The 17,529-nt window shown below is 48.7% G+C and overlaps 1 pseudogene; it reads left to right on the top strand.

Annotated features, from left to right (window-relative positions):
* The first annotated feature begins 347 nt into the window (after window positions 1-347).
* Window positions 348-16,031, top strand: LOC123055628 (putative F-box protein At1g67390; annotated as a pseudogene).
* Window positions 16,032-17,529: the final 1,498 nt, after the last annotated feature.

The following is a 17,529-nucleotide window of genomic DNA, read 5'->3' as shown; positions in this document are numbered from 1 at the left end:
AAGTGAACGACGTTCATACTAAACCCCTTGTAGTGTGGCGATCAAGATCGCTCAGCAAAAGAAAAAAATAAGTTGTTTCATTGAGACATAATAAAAGGAAAAAAAGAAACAAACTTTTTTTGAGGGATAAAAAAGAACCAAATAAGTGACTGAATCGTGGGTCCATGAGCAACTTGTGTCAGGCTTTGGCCCAACCAAGTAACAACATTCCAGGGCCACCATAGACAGACAGAGACTGCTTCGGTCCCTTTATAAGACGAACGGCCCACCATCGCCACACAGTCCACCCACACCCAGTCGAATCCCCAAACCCGCGTCGGCTCATCCGCCGGCGCCGCCGTCTGACCATGGCTGACCCGAGACCGTTCACCAACGTTGATCCTGCGACGGCGGCCGAATCGCGGCGCAATGGCTGTGACCCGCACGAGGTGGACCAATTCGTGGAGCACGTGCTAGCGTACATCTACATCCTCGTCCCCCGCCCGCCGTTCACCGACAACGGCCGGCTCACGCCCTCGCCGCCTCCATCAACGGCGTCGACCGCATCAGCAGCCTCCCCGACGAGCTCCTGCGCAACATCGTCACTCGCCTCCCTGTCAAGGACGCCGCGCGCACCGCCGTGCTCTCCACCTGCTGGCGCACGCTCTGGCGCTCCACGCCCCTCGTCCTCAACGACGCCCACCTCATCCCCGACAGCCACGTCTAGCGTCCTACGCGCGCCAACTCGCCGGCCGTCACCGCGGCCGTGTCCCGCATCCTCGAAGCGCACCCGGGGCCCTTCCGCTGCGTCGACCTCGTCTGCAGCCACATGAATGCCTACCTTGCCCAGCTCGCGCGGTGGATCCACCTCCTCGCCGCCAAGGGCGTCCAAGATCTCGTCCTCGTCAATTGACCATGGCCGCAAGACGTGCCCCTCCCCGCCACTCTCTTCAGCGTCAGCACCCTCACCAGCCTCTACATCGGCTTCTGGAAATTGCCGAGCACGGACGTCCTGCGCGGTGCCCCCTTTCCCCACCTTGTCGAGCTCGGCATATGCAGCGTTGAAATGGAGCACGACGCCATCGAGTCCCTCGTCGCCAGGAGCCCTGTCCTGGAGATCCTCAATATTGAGGGATGGCGCACGGAGCTGTGTCTACGCCTCGTCAGCCAGAGCCTACGCTGCGTGCAAATCTGTAGCTCGGTTATGGAGAGCATCACCATGGCAAAGGCTCCATGCCTCGAGCGGCTTATCCCCTCTGGCAGAGTCGGTCGTGGTGCCTTCAGAGTCAGGATTGTCGATGCCCCCAAGCTGCACACGTTTGGATTCTTAGAACCAGGACAGGTCCTAGAGGTTGGGAAAACTGCCATCATGGTACATCCCCCGGTCTCCCGTGTCTCTGTTAGTTCAGTTAGCAAATATGTTCAGCCGATGACTCAATTAGTTGTGTGATGTTCTTCTTGAATTGGGAAAATTTCAGCCCGGGATAAAGGCAAGCACAAGTACCATGCTCACAACCGTGAAAATTCTGAGCTTGAATGTGCGTTTCGGGGTTCGCAGTGATGTCAAGATGGTTCCCACCTTCCTCAAATGCTTTCCCAACATGGAGAGACTGCACATTATGGTATTTGTCACCAATTCATGTTCTACTTACATTTCTATCGATCTCTTACCTGTTATTTACTTCAAGTCTATCATTATCTGTCATTGTGATAGCTCTTTATATGGTCGTTTTGGTTTTGTCCACTGTAATGTGAGGGATTATAGTGATGCAAGCTAGTGTTTTGCTGCACAATAATTATTATGCCGGCATCTTGATTTATAGTGTTCTGCTTCTGTAGGTATGTCCAGATTTTGTTTCTGTAACAGACATGAGACATGCAATGCTTATTTCTGACTTATGAAAGCTACACATATTAAAGTAGCACATTCATGTCGACAGTTCTCGAGGCTGTTTCGGTATTGGTAATACCATAATTGCTGTATGGATGCTAGTACGCTAGTTTGGTCATATCAGGACCTTAGGGACTTATCCTGGCTAATTTATTATAGAAGTGTTGTTAAAGAACATATCTGGCAAAATGTTGTTAAGACCAAAGTCGTCCATTCTGGACTGAAGTTTGCAGCCTCACATATATCTTAATTTACCGTCAATGGATTTATGCTCAGCACATCTTGTTAGGATAACGTGCTTCATTGTTTTTCTCTCTCTGTAGCCTGCACTACTAGGCTATTTCATAATTTGTAAAGTCCGGTACACCCATTGAAATATAGAGTTGTCATTTCTACTACAAATCGGATCCAGCATTTAGTTATGGACCACTATAGATTCCAGTATTTAGAGTTGAGCAGTTAACACTGCATGCAGTGTAGATTCTGAATCTTAGCCTACAAAAAATGCTCCATTTGCTCACGAGGGAATTATAATACCATTTTATTTTCTAACCTTTTTCTTCCTGGCAGCTAACGGAAACTACGGACTTATTTATCTCAGCTTATTATTCTTAACAATTTCCTCTACACGTTAATTGAAAAATTTGTTCCATCTTGCAGCACATTTAGTTGCTTGCGGTGTTCTCACTTATTTGCATATATCTGTCAAGTCAATCCTCATCATTTAATTTCTTCTACTATGAAGTGTGAGCCATGTATTGTGAAAGGATCGATATAGTTGACTAGAGGGGGGGTGAATAGGCAACTAACAATTTTTAGCTTTTCTTTATCAATTTAAACTTTGCATCAAAGTAGGTTGTCTAGATATGCAACTAGGTGGGCAACCTATATGATGCAATAACAATAAGCACACACGCAAGCAAGAGATACAACACAAATAAGCTTGCACAAGTAAAGGCACGAGATAACCAAGAGTGGAGCCGGTGAAGACGAGGATGTGTTACCGAAGTTCCTTCCCTTGAGAGGAAGTACGTCTCCGTTGGAGCGGTGTGGAGGCACAATGCTCCCCAAGAAGCCACTAGGGCCCCCGTATACTCCTCACGCCCTCACACAATGCGAAATGCCGTGATTCCACTATTGGTGCCCTTGGAGGTGGCGACCGAACCTTTACAAACAAGGTTGGGGCAATCTCCACAACTTAATTGGAGGCTCCCAACGATACCACGAAGCTTCACCACAATGGACTATGGCTCCGTGGTGACCTCAACGGTCTAGGGTGCTCAAACACCCAAGAGTAACAAGATCCACAAGGGATTAGTGGGGGGATTCAAATTTCTCTTGGTGGAAGTGTAGATCGGGGCCTTCCCAACCAATCCCTAGAGAATCATCAAGTTTGATTGGCTAGGGAAGGAGATCGGGCGAAAATGGAGCTTGGAGTGACAATGGAGCATGGAGGTGGAAGAGGTGGTCAACTAGAGGAGGAAGACACCCCTTATATAGTGGAACGACAAATCCAACCGTTATCCACCAACTCAGCCTGCGCAGCGCGGTACTACCGCACCTGAGGCGCGGTACTACCGCAGGGGCGGTACTACCGCACCTGAGGCGCCGTACTACCGCAGGGGCACGCGGTACTACCGCAGGGCCCCGCGGTACTACCGCCCACACAGGAGAGATCAGAACAGCCAAAGGTGCACTAAGGCAGAGGGCGGTAGTATTGCTGGCGCGGTACTACCGCTCCCCCTTGCGGTACTACCGCAAGGCAGGGACTGTCCGGGGATGGGAAGGCACGGATATAAAAAATTACATCCGTGGCTACTTCCGCAGAGTTGGAGTCGATGCAAAAACCCTACGCGGTAGTACCGTAAGCCAGCTGCGGTACTACCGCGCGGGGCGCGGATGTAAAAAATTACATCCGCCCCTTACTGCCGCGTACTTGCGGAACTAAGTCAGGGACCACGGTACTACCGCTTACTAGAAGCGGTACTACCGTGGGCCCTTGCGGTACTACCGCACCAGCGGGCGGTACTACCGCAAGGTCCTGCGGTACTACCGCTCTAGGGAGCAGTACTACCGCATGCCTTAGTTCGGCAAGCAAGAGCAATATTGCATAGACAAGGAAAACATAGGATGCTCCAAAGGCTAGAGGAAAGGAGGTGCAAAGGAAGATGTGTACGTGATGAATCCACCCAACCTTTCCAACGCGGACCCCCTCTTGATAGTACGGCTTCCCTACGACTCAATACCACCGAAAAGAACCAAAGAGAAACGCCGTCTTCCTTAGCCTTCGAGGGGAACCAAAACATCTTGTGCCTAGTCAATATATCTGAAATATTCGATGCACATGATTAGTCCGCAAAAGCATTGTCATCAATCACCAAAACCAACTAAGGGGTAAAAATGCCCTTACAATCTCCCCCTTTTTGGTGGATTGATGACAACACGGGATTTGCACGAGAGTATAACGCAAAGAGCGGGGGCAAACCCCAAGTCTCTAAAATATAGACGGGCTCCCCCTAGATGTGTGCTATCTCGATGAGTGCTTTGGACTGCACGACACACATACTAGGATCAACACTCCCCCTATATTTTATAGACATGGCAAATCAAGCAATAAGGCTAAAGCTAAGCAAGATAGACAGGAGCATATGCAATAAGGCTAAAGCTAAGCAAGATAGACAGGAGCATAGGAAATTAGCACAAGATAGAGTAAGCTCACTACGGTACGATAGAGTGCATATGTCTTACACCATATGATCGGAAGTCTCACGAGCACAAACCAAAGCAAACCAAAGCAAACGAAATAAACGAAGTTCAACTGACCCAAACACGACACAACTCGCAAATCCTACACTCTCTCCCCCTTTGGCATCGAGACGCCAAAAAGGCAGAGAGGACACCTACAACAATAGTGGTGGCTCAAGCGGAGTAGTCACTAGCACGCTCCTCGTCAGACTCTGCAGCTGGGACGGACTCCTCCTCAGACTCGGTCCACCGATAACCCTGCTTGTGCAGCCATTCTGCCTCTGGGGTGATGTTCACTTCTGACCCGCCAGAGATCTTCTCGCCAAAGGTCCTGAAAATCCGCTTGTCACGGCGGCGAGTCTCCTTGGAAGCCACGTGGGTCTGCTACTGCCCCTTTGCCTGCATACAGAACAACATCTTCATCTTGTTCTTCAGTCGCTTTGCCCAAGAAGGCTCAGAGGTGGGAGGGATGTAACCCTCAGAGCTATCCTCATCTGCTGCCTCCTCCTCATCCTCATCTGCATCCATGTCCATGGCAGCCGCAGTATCAGCACGAGAGGTAGTGTTGGCCCACTGAGGCTTGATACGGAGGTTGATGGGCTCATGCCGGATCCAACCAGGGGCCTCAAACACATCCTGAGGGTAGACCCGCTCCCAGGTAGCCGATATCAACTCAAACAGATAAGGTCCATAGATGGGGACCTTGCGGTTGTAGACCGCAAAGCGAAGCTCATGCCACATGATATGTGAGACATCAAGTGGTAGTGTCTGAGAGTTGCGAGCATCTTCACACAGGAGCATCATATCCACAAGATAGGCATGCACTTTGTCCTTGTCCCCAATGCGTGGGAAGAGAGTGTTTCGGAAGATCCGGTGCATGATGTCAAGAAAGGAGTTGAGAACCCAAGATGACTTGCCATTGGAGAGCCTCTTCTCCACATAGTAGGGCATAAGCTTGTTCTTGTTGGCAGACTCGGGATTGGCATGAGGGCGAACACCTTGGGGTGTGGCGAGCCCCTCATCCGGAACCCCAAGCAAGGTCATGAATTCCTTCCAAGTAGCAGTCAGCTGCCGACCATTGGTCATCCAAGTCATGGTCCTTTCCTCATTGGGATGAAAATGCACTGAGGCAAAGAACTGAGCAAGGATCTCAGGATCATAGTCTTTGTGGAATGAGATGATATGCTCAATGCCAAATTGCTCCACTAGGTCCAAAGCCTCACCAAAGTATTCCCGGTGCGCCTCTTTGCGCATGTGATGCAAGTTGATCCACTTCACCTCCACATGGATGTTTTGCTTGGCCTTGATGACATCCAGATAGATGAGATTCTGCTGCTTGGTCCAGAATAGATCATTCCCTCGAAAGTTAGCACGAGGGTTTCCATACGGATTGATCTTCCTCCGAGAGATGAACTCAGCAAGCGGTATCTCATCCATACCCTTGGCGGGGTCCTTCTCTTTGGTGGCAGTGGTCTTGGTTCTGCGTTGGGGGGCATTGGAGCCCTCTGCTTCCTCTGTGTTGCGCATACGCTTCGATCCGTGTCACGGCTTGGATTGGAGCGGCGAGCCGGAGCACCTGAGCCACCACCTAAAACACACACCACAAAACAAACACGCACAAAACACGAGAAGGTTCAATGCAAGGACCATAGCAAAGCAGGAGAAACAAGTAGACATGGTACGTGAGAAGTGCCACAAGAGGGATATGAGACGACGGTAGTATCGTGTGGTGCGCCACGTGCGGTAGTACCGCACCATGGAGCGGTAGTACCGTAGACACGGTAGTACTGCACCATCAGGGCGGTAGTACCGGACGTGCGGTAGTACCGCACCTGAAGAGCGGTAGTACCGCACGGTTGCAGATCTGAAACAGCCATGGAGATCTGAGCACAACCGTGTCAACACGCGGTACTACGGTCGATCAAATCCATCATGGGACAACTATAGCAAGTACCAACACTACACAAAACTACTCTCCTACATCCTACTCTTGCATATATTTGGCCTAAAATCTCAAGAACAACTTGCATCTCCCCAAAACCTAAAAGCAACAAGACGAACAAGAAAAAGGGAGGGATTGGGGAGAAACCTTGTTCCATGGAAAGAGGGAGTGGTGGGGAATGATCCCACCGGTCGGAATCCGAGGAGAGCGGCCGGAGACGGAGATCCGGCGATGACCTCCGGCGCCGTTCTTGAGTGAGAGAGAGAGAGATGAAGTGGGGAGAGAGACGAATGGGTATGGGGGAGTTGGAACCCCCATGCCCGTGTTTAACCCCCACACGCCCTCGACTGCACGGTAGTACCGCAAGTCATCGCGGTACTACCGCCCCGGGCGGAAGTACCGCACCGTGACTATAGTACCGCTCCCCCAGGCGGCAGTAAAAAATTACTGCCGCGCTGGGTGCGGTAGCACCATGCGCTCCTCACACGGTAGTACCGCACGTCATTGCGGTAGTACCGCCCTGGGCGGAAGTACCGCACCTAGGCCGTAGTACCGCTCTTCCAGGCGGCAGTAAAAAATTGCTACCGCGCTGGGTGCGGAAGTACCATGTGCTCCTTACGCGGTAGTACCGCACGTCATTGCGGTAGTACCGCCCGGGCGGAAGTACCGCACCAAGGCCGTAGTACGGCTCTTCCAGGCGGCAGTAAAAAATTACTGCCGCGCTGGGTGCGGAAGTACCGTGCGCCCCCCTCGCGGTAGTACCGTGGCAGGCCGCGGTAGTACCGTGAGCTCAAGAAAGATAGTTTCGACCAAAAGAGAGAACACCGAAGCACGGAACCTTCAAGCGAGAGACCACACCAAAGAGCTAACACACTGGACACCACAAGCACAAGCTTGGCACGAAGGAAGAGAGGCAAGAGACAACACAGACCCAAATGAGACACAAACTCTCCACGGAGAGGGCGGTGGCCGGAGCCACCTATGTTTGAGTCAATTGGTATGGCACCGTGAAAATTATCCTTGGGCCCATGACCAAAACTCGTCTTTGAAGCACAAGTACCATAAAAATGGCTAATATGAAAGAGTTGATCACTTTATGCATAATGGGGGAGGGAGAGTTCATTGAGAGAACAACACTCCCCCTATGTCCATGCCTACACCTAGATTAGATAACAAGTTGAGTGTGGTGGGGTGTGCAAGGGTTCAAGCAACATTGCTTGAATCAATGATATTTAGCTCATGCCTTAACTCGCGAAATCTTGCTTCATCCAAAGGCTTCGTGAAAATATCTGCAAGGTTATCATGGGTGTTGACGTAGTGGAGCTCAATCTCCCCTTGCCTAATGTGATCTCGGATGAAGTGATACCGAATCTCAATATGCTTCGTCTTGAAGTGTTGCACGGGGTTGAGAGAAATCTTGATGGCACTTTCATTATCACACCAGAGAGGCACTTTGTCACAAATGACACCGTAATCCTTTAAAGTTTGCCTCATCCATAAGAGTTGTGCACAACAACTACCGGCTGCCACATACTCCGCTTCGGTGGACGAGAGAGACACACAACTTTGCTTTTTAGAAGACCAACTTACCAAAGAGCAACCAAGAAATTGGCACCCTCCGGAAGTGGACTTCCTATCCACTTTGTCTCCCGCCCAATCGGAGTCCGAATACCCTACAAGCTTGAAGTTTGCTCCTCTTGGGTACCATAAGCCAAAGTTTGGGGTATGAGCCAAATATCGAAAGATTCGCTTGACCGCCACAAAGTGGCTTTCCTTAGGTGCGGCTTGAAACCGTGCACAAATTCCCACACTCAACATGATATCCGGTCTAGATGCACAAAGGTAAAGCAAGGAACCAATCATGGAGCGATATACCTTTTGATCCACCGCTTTACCATTGGGATCGATGTCAAGTTGGCACTTGGTGGGCATTGGAGTGGACGCCGGCTTGACATCACTTAGCTTGAATCTCTTGAGCATGTCTTGAGTGTATTTGGCTTGGTTGATGAAGGTTCCTTCTCTTCTTTGCTTTACTTCGAAACCGAGAAAGAACTTCAACTCTCCCATGGAAGACATCTTGAACTTTGAGGTCATGAGTGCGGCAAATTCCTCATTGAAAGCTTTGTTAGGGGAACCAAAGATAATGTCATCAACATATAGTTGGCATACAAACAACTCCCCTTTGACCTTCTTAGTAAAAAGAGTGGGGTCGATTAGCCCAACTTCAAACCCACGATCTTGTAACAACTCGGTAAGGTGGTCATACCACGCACGTGGGGCTTGTTTAAGGCCATAGAGTGCCTTATCGAGTTGATACACATGATCGGGAAAGTAGGGATCCTCGAACCCGGGGGGTTGCTTGACATAAACCAACTCATTAATAGGACCATTAAGAAAAGCACTCTTCACATCCATTTGTTGCAACTTAAAGTTGTGATGAGAAGCGTAAGCAATCAACAAACGAATAGATTCAAGGCGAGCAACGGGAGCAAAGGTTTCACCGTAGTCGATACCCTCGACTTGGGAGTAGCCTTGTGCCACCAATCGTGCCTTGTTGCGAATGATGGTCCCATGAGCATCTTGCTTGTTCTTGAATATCCACTTGGTTCCAATGACATTGTGGTTCCCCGTTGGCCTCGGCACTAATCTCCACACCTTGTTGTACTCGAAGTTGTTGAGTTCTTCATGCATGGCATTAAGCCAATCCGGATCTTCGAGTGCTTCATATACCTTTTGGGGTTCAACACAAGAGACAAACGCGTGATGTTCACAATAGTTTGCCAATTGTCTACGAGTGCTTACCCCCTTTTGAATGCTTCCAAGCACATTCTTCATGAGATGACCCTTGGTGGAGAGCTTGGATGCAATCTTGGCGGCACGACGCTCCAATTCTTCCTCGGTGGTGAGTTGAGGAGCGGTCACTTGATCATCTTGAGCGTCGTCTTGAGCTTGTTCTTGATCTTGAACTTGCTCGGAGGAGAGAACTTGACCTTGGGCATCACTTGGTGTGTCAACACCGTCTTGAGCATGATCTTGCCCTTGGTCTTGTTCATGAGGGTGAGGGCCTTCACTTTGTTCTTCGGAAGCGTGTGGGCCTTGGGTTGGTGATGGCTCCACTTGAGTGGAGCATTGTCCTTCTCCTTCGGCCACAAGGGGTTCCTCAATGGGTAGGATAAAACCAACGCCCATTCTTCTTATGGCTTGAGGAGGAATTTCATCACCTACATCACAAGTGCCACTTTGCTCCACTTGGGAGCCGTTATTCTCATCAAACTCCACGTTACACGTCTCCTCAATAAGTCCCGTGGATTTATTGAGGACACGGTAAGCATGAGAGTTTGTAGCATAACCAACAAATATGCCCTCATAAGCTCTAGCCTCAAATTTAGACAACCGAACACCTTTCTTGAGAATGAAGCACTTACACCCGAACACCCGAAAATACTTGAGGTTGGGCTTGTTACCGGTGAGTATCTCATATGGAGTCTTGTTCAAGCCCTTGCGGAGGTAGAGCCGATTGGATGCATGACACGCGGTGTTGATGGCTTCGGCCCAAAAGTTGTATGGAGACTTGAACTCCGCCATCATGGTCCTTGCCGCATCCATCAACGTCCGGTTCTTCCTCTCCGCAACACCGTTTTGTTGAGGGGTGTAAGGTGCGGAATATTGATGCTTGATCCCCTCATCACTAAGAAACTCATCCAAGGTGTAGTTCTTGAACTCGGTGCCGTTGTCGCTTCTTATTGTCAAGATCTTTGCATTGTGTTGACGTTGGGCTTCATTTGCAAAGTCAATGACAGTTTGTTGGGTCTCACTCTTCCTCTTGAAGAAATACACCCAAGTGTATCTTGAATAGTCATCCACAATCACCAAGCAATACTTCCTACCCCCAAGACTATCAAAAGATGGAGGCCCAAAGAGATCCAAATGAAGGAGCTCCAAAGGCCTCTTCGAGTAAATGATAGTCGTGGGAGGGTGAGCCTTCTCATGTAGCTTTCCTTCGATACAAGCACTGCAAGCACGATCTTTAGCAAAACTAACATTCGTTAGTCCACGGACATGGTCCCCCTTGAGAAGACTTTGCAAAGATCTCATATTGACATGGGCTAAACGGCGATGCCAAAGCCATCCCACGTCAACTTTAGCCATTAGGCATGTCGCGGTCTTAGTGGGTCGCTCCGAAAAGTTAATCACATAGAGACCGTTCTCGACATGCCCAACAAAGGCTACTTTAAGAGTCTTGCTCCACAAGAGGGCCACGGTATCAATATCAAAGAAAGTGGCAAAGCCCATGATTGCAAGTTGACGAACGGAAAGTAAATTGTATGCAAGGGACTCAACAAGCATGACCTTCTCGATCGTGAGATCATGAGAAATGACAACTTTGCCGAGTCCCAATACCTTAGAAGACGAGGCATCACCCCACTCGACATTGGTGGGCATAGATGGAATCTTGTGCACGTCCACCACCAAGTCCTTGCTTCCGGTCATATGATTTGTAGCTCCACTATCGAGCAACCATGATCCCCCACCGGAAGCAAACACCTACAAGAGATCAATGCTTGGTTTTAGGTACCCATTTTGTAATGGGTCCTTTGATGTTAGTAACAAGGGTCTTAGGAACCCAAATAGACCATTCAATGTACTCATGAGGAGAACCAACAAATTTGGCATAAACATGCCCATCACTAGCACGGCATAACACATAAGAAGGATTAAAGTCGCCGGCTTTGTTGGAAGGAGTGGCATTGCCCTTCTTGACACCGCCACCCTTCGCATTGTTCTTCTTCTCCTTGGAAGCACCCTCTCCCTCCTTCACAAACGTTTGCTTGAGAGGAGGAGGTCGTTTGGTCTTGTCATTCTTCTTCTTGTTCTTGGGATTGGGTGCGAACCCAATCCCCTCCTTGGCCACAACTTCCTTTTGATTGCTCAAAAGGTCGTTGAGGTTCTTCTCACCTTGTATGCATGACACAAGGCCTTTCTCAAGTTGCTCCTTCAACTTAGCATTCTCCTCAACAAGATGCACATGCTCACAACATGGGTTAGTAGCATTTGCATTATCAATTAACACCATATGAGGAAAGGTGGCTTTCTCCTTAGTTAGCTTCACTTGGAGTTGATCATGAGACTCCTTGAGGCTAGCATGAACACCCTTCAAGACTTTGTGAGCCTTGTCGAGAATGTCAAACTCCTCTTTGAGTCTAGCAAGATCAACCCCAAGCTTTGCCTTCTCGGAGTTTAGCACACGAGACACAACAAGAGCATGATCAAGATCTTTCTTTAACTTAGCATGATCATCGTTGTGTGACTCCTCAAGAGCCAAACGAAGACCACGCTCTTCGTCAAGAGCATTGGAAAGACCCGAAATCTCATCGGCATAGTCACGACTATGCCCCTCCATCTTAGAGATGGTATCTTCGTGAGCCTCGATCATGTCATTGGCTTCACCAAGTTGTTCCAAGAGAGCAACGAAGTGCTTCTTGGATTTACCCTTGAGTTTACCCATAAAGGTCTCAAACTCATTCTTCTCCACATTTGTCCCCTCATGTTCATCAAAGCTATCCGTCGAAGAAGGATGATTAATGATGGTAGTTTTGATGTTGGGGTTACATTGTTGGTGGCTTTAGCCATGAGGCACTTGGTGGTGATGTTCTCATTGGGTGAGTCGAAGAGAGACATCCGTGGAGTCATCGCAATGGCAATGGAGGCCATGGCAACCGACTCACCATCTTCATTATCGTCATCATCCTCATTGTACTCTTCTTGTACCACCAATGCCTTGGGAGGAGTCTTCTTGGTGAAGTTTCTCTTGTTGGGGAACGACTTGGCCTTGTCCTTTCGGATGAGCTTGCCACCATTGTCTTCCCTCCTCTCGTAAGGCACTCCGCAACAAAGTGGCTCACATTGCCACAATTGAAGCAAGTCCTCACTCGTTGCTTGCCCTTTGCGCCACTTGAATTGTTCTTGTTGAAGTTTGGCCTTGAGTTCTTCTTGCTCTAAAATTCCCTTGAAGCAAGAGCCATGTGCTCATGATAGGCATACTTCGTATCTTCGAGGTTGCTCTCCTCTTCTTCCTCTTCATCCTCTTCCTCCATACTAACCTTGGCCTTTAGAGCAAGGTTGGGCTTCTTTACTCTTTGAGAGCGAAGAACTGCATTGTCGGCGGTCTTGTCCAAGATGCTCATAGCAACGAACTCATCCAACACTTCACTTGAGGACAAGGTGTGGAAGTCCGGCCTTTGACGAATGACGGAGGACATGGCTTTGTGGTAGGGCATCATTGCCTTGAGGAATTTGCGCTTGATCCAATTGTCATCCGTGTCCTTACTTCCATGATCTCGGAGAGAGACCGTGAGTTTGGTTACTCTCCGATAAAGCTCACGAGGTTCTTTATCTTCTTTCATTGCAAACTCATCGGCTTCATCTTGCACCACTTCTAGTTGGAGCGTTGAATGCTTGCGCTTCCCCGATAGAGGGAAATCACTTGTTGCCAAGCATCTTTGGCATTGGTGTAAGGCCGGAGATGAGGAAGATCTTCTGGTGGGATTGCTTCTTGGATGATGAAGAGAGCATTCTCATTGAATTGATGGTCCACGACTTCTCTAGGAGTGAAGTTGCTTTGGTCATGCGGATAGAAACCTTCTTCAATGATTCTCCAAAGGTTAGTGTTCACATGATTTAAATGACGCTTAAAATGATAGACCCAAGAATCAAATTCTACATTCTTCTCAATCTTAGGGGCAGGGCCGGCATGATTCAAATGAGTGGAAGGAAGCGGTCCACCATAGACAGGTGGAGGTTCCACATGGGCAAAGATGTTGGTGCCATTTTTACCACTAGAAGAAGGAGCTTTCTCGCTAGTAGCTTCCCCCTTGTCGGAGGTAGCATCCGTCACCTTGTTAGTGGGATCACCCACTTTCAATGGTGCGGTGGAAAGTTTAAGCCCTTCTAAGAATTTATTAAACATGCTTTCGACCTCGGTCGTCATGGAGGTTTTCAATGTGTCCAACGCCACATTGAATTCCTCACGAGAGACCGCGGTTCCCCCATCTCCCGTAGACGAGACCGGATTCACACCGGAGTGCTCCTCCACACCGTCTACGACGTCAACCATACTCTTCGGACGGTAAAATCTTTAATAAAGAGACGAGGCTCTGATACCAATTGAAAGGATCGATATAGTTGACTAGAGGGGGGTGAATAGGCAACTAATAATTTTTAGCTTTTCTTTTCCAATTTAAACTTTGCATCAAAGTAGGTTGTCTAGATATGCAACTAGGTGGGCAACCTATATGATGCAATAACAATAAGCACACACACAAGCAAGAGATACAACACAAATAAGCTTGCACAAGTAAAGGCACGAGATAACCAAGAGTGGAGCCAGTGAAGACGAGGATGTGTTACCGAAGTTCCTTCCCTTGAGAGGAAGTACGTCTCCGTTGGAGCGGTGTGGAGGCACAATGTTCCCCTAGAAGCCACTAGGGCCACCGTATACTCCTCACGCCCTCACACAATGCGAGATGTCGTGATTCCACTATTGGTGCCCTTGGAGGCGGCGACCGAACCTTTACAAACAAGGTTGGGGCAATCTCCACAACTTAATTGGAGGCTCCCAACGATACCACGAAACTTCACCACAATGGACTATGGCTCCGCGGTGACCTCAACCGTCTAGGGTGCTCAAACACCCAAGAGTAACAAGATCCACAAGGGATTAGTGGGGGGATTCAAATTTCTCTTGGTGGACGTGTAGATCGGGGCCTTCTCAACCAATCCCTAGAGAATCAACAAGTTTGATTGGCTAGGGAAGGAGATCGGGCGAAAATGAAGCTTGGAGCGACAATGGAGCATGGAGGTGGAAGAGGTGGTCAATTAGAGGAGGAAGACACCCCTTATATAGTGGAACGACAAATCCAACCGTTATCCACCAACTCAGCCTGCGCAGCGCGGTACTACCGCACCTGAGGCGCGGTACTACCGCAGGGGCACGCGGTACTACCGCAGGGCCCCGCGGTACTACCGCCCACACAGCAGAGACCAGAACAACCAAAGGTGCACTAAGGCAGAGGGCGGTAGTACTACTGGCGCGGTACTACCGCTCCCCCTTGCGGTACTACCGCAAGGCAGGGACTCTCCAGGGATGGGAAGGCACGGATATAAAAAATTACATCCGTGGCTACTTCCGCAGAGTTGGAGTCGATGCAAAAACCCGACGCGGTAGTACCGTAAGCCAGCTGCGGTACTACTGCGCGGGGCGCGGATGTAAAAAATTACATCCGCCCCTTACTGCCGCATACTTGCGGAACTAAGTCAGGGACCACGGTACTACCGCTTACTAGAAGCGGTACTACCGTGGGCCCTTGCGGTACTACCGCACCAGCTGGCGGTACTACCGCAAGGTCCTGCGGTACTACTGCTCTAGGGAGCAGTACTACCGCATGCCTTAGTTCGGCAAGCAAGAGCAATATTGCATAGACAAGGAAAACATAGGATGCTCCAAAGGCTAGAGGAAAGGAGGTGCAAAGGAAGATGTGTACGTGATGAATCCACCCAACCTTTCCAACGCGGACCCCCTCTTAATAGTACGGCTTCCCTACGACTCAATACCACCGAAAAGAACCGAAGAGAAACGCCGTCTTCCATAGCCTTCGAGGGGAACCAAAACATCTTGTGCCTAGTCAATATATCTGAAATATTTGATGCACATGATTAGTCCGCAAAAGTATTGTCATCAATCACCAAAACCAACTAAAGGATAAAAATGCCCTTACATATTGTGTTATGCATGCTAGGCTGAGTAATTTGCCCGTGAATAACAGAATAAGATGATGATAACGGCGTTATTATGACTAGGCATACCTGACAAAATATCATATACAGTACATTCTTATTCTAGACCAATATAGCTAAAATAAGCCAAGCATTACCATTTATTCTCAATAATCAGGTCGTCTGTACTCATGTTCATCTGTTTATGTTATGATATTTGTTACTGATATTTTGATTTATATTGCTTTGCCTCTTGAATTCTGGTACGTCCAACTATTGACCGATCTAATCTGTTTTTTGCAGAGCAAAAGATGCGATCAACCCACTGGTAACCACCTCACCCGCAAGTTCTGGGAGGAGTCTGGTCCCATCGAAAATGCCGTCTTGCGCATCCACACGATGTGCCTCCGCGAGTTCCGAGGGGACACTGGTGAGGTTGGCTTCCTGGAGTTCTTCGGTAGCGCGCGCTCGCTGCGGTCCGCGTTCATCGTGATGGCCAATCCACGCTTCACACCGTACTCGACGAAGGAGGCGGTGGCCAAGGTGAGACACAGCTGCGGAAACATGGCATCTGAGTCCAGCTACCAGTTTGTGGTTGTGAACCAGGGACAACCAGGGGGTGCTCCCTGGAACTTCAAAACCGGGGCGGATTTCTCTTTCCCTGACCCGTTTTCGTTCGACGCGGGGGTCTTCCAAGCTTAGCCTCTGTGGAGTAGTGGGGTGTTGTGTTTTCGTTGCAAGCCATGGAGTGGATGTGGTATATCTATTGCTACCTGCGGCCTTATGTTGGTCTGTCGAATTTGCGGCTTGGTGCGTAGTGCTATCAACCGATATTTTACTTGCCCTGTAACCCGTGTTACCAATTTCCCTGTCTGTCTATCTATCTATCTATGCTCCTTGAACCATTTCATTGTGGCTAAATGTTCCATTCCTGGTGTTTTTTTTTTAGATAAATGGGTAGCCGAAAATGGCTCCCCCTGTTCCGTTCCATCTCTTGAATGGAACATGATAGATAGTTGAGGTTCTTTTCAAACATGAAAGGCGTAGAAAACCTAGGGTAACAGTAGCGAAGCATTACACTTGAGGCAGGGGAAGCGCCATAACCAAATAGAGGAGCTTCAGCTCTGTCCTCATGGCGTCTTTGCATAGGTGTTGTACATCCATCCATGCCCAGCCGCCCCTTGACCATATTGTGTGTGCATTCAGGGATAGTATGGTTGGGGTTTCTGGGATGGCTCTGCCCAAACCCAATATCACGGCATTTTACATTCTGATTTGCTGGAGCATGTGGAAGCAAAGGAACAGAGTTTTTGGAAGCAAAGGGACTGGCTGCTGGGGAAAGGGAAATTGTATGCCATTTGTTTAAAAACATGATGTAGTGCGAAGTCAATTGTTTGATCATGTAGTATTGGTTGAGCCGGGGAGTGGATTCTCACCCACCTGGTGGTTTCCTTAGTTTCTTTGAGAACACACCAAGCCACACAACCTGGTGAACAATGGGAGTTCGCCACAACCAATCAACGTTGACGCTAATGGTGACCATTATGCAAGGACTGAAAAACGCCTGCTATCGGCAAAACAGGAGCTTCGACTGGTAAGTTTTTTTAGTATGCATGCTGGCTCCATGTGTTGCATTACTAGCACGACAATAAACCCCTTTTGATAATATTCCAGGTCAGTGCCTGGTTGAATAATTCAAACAGACCCGATCCAATCGAATTACAAGAAGAACGACCAATATTGGAATGATGTTGATGCTGTCTACAGCAATATCATCCCCAAAAATGTGAAGGGTCGCTTTGGAAGAATTAAGAAAAGGGTTGTGGTTTTATGAGCTAGAAGGAGGCTGATGCTGTAGTGGTGAAAATGATGCAGATTTAAAGAAGAGGGCAATGCAAACTTATGAGGCACATCACAAACAAGACGGTCCATTTATGTTTGAGCATTGTTGGGAGTTTCTAAAAGACCAACCAAAATGGGATGCCTATTTGAAACACATAGAAGATCTAAAGGCGGACGAAAGAAAGTATAGTGTTTGATGATGAAGTGGGGTAGCATTTCACTCTAGATGATGCTCAATATGAACGTCCACTATGTGGCAAGCAATCTAATGAGTAGCAGAAATGAAAAACAAAGGACGAATGTTGTATAATAGATTGCAGATGAGCTTAGCAAGTTTTTAGATACTCAATCTCCAAGG

This window comes from Triticum aestivum, chromosome 2D (genome assembly GCF_018294505.1).
Source record: "Triticum aestivum cultivar Chinese Spring chromosome 2D, IWGSC CS RefSeq v2.1, whole genome shotgun sequence".
Taxonomy (NCBI): domain Eukaryota; kingdom Viridiplantae; phylum Streptophyta; class Magnoliopsida; order Poales; family Poaceae; genus Triticum; species Triticum aestivum.
This window is presented reverse-complemented; position numbering and strand designations above follow the sequence as displayed.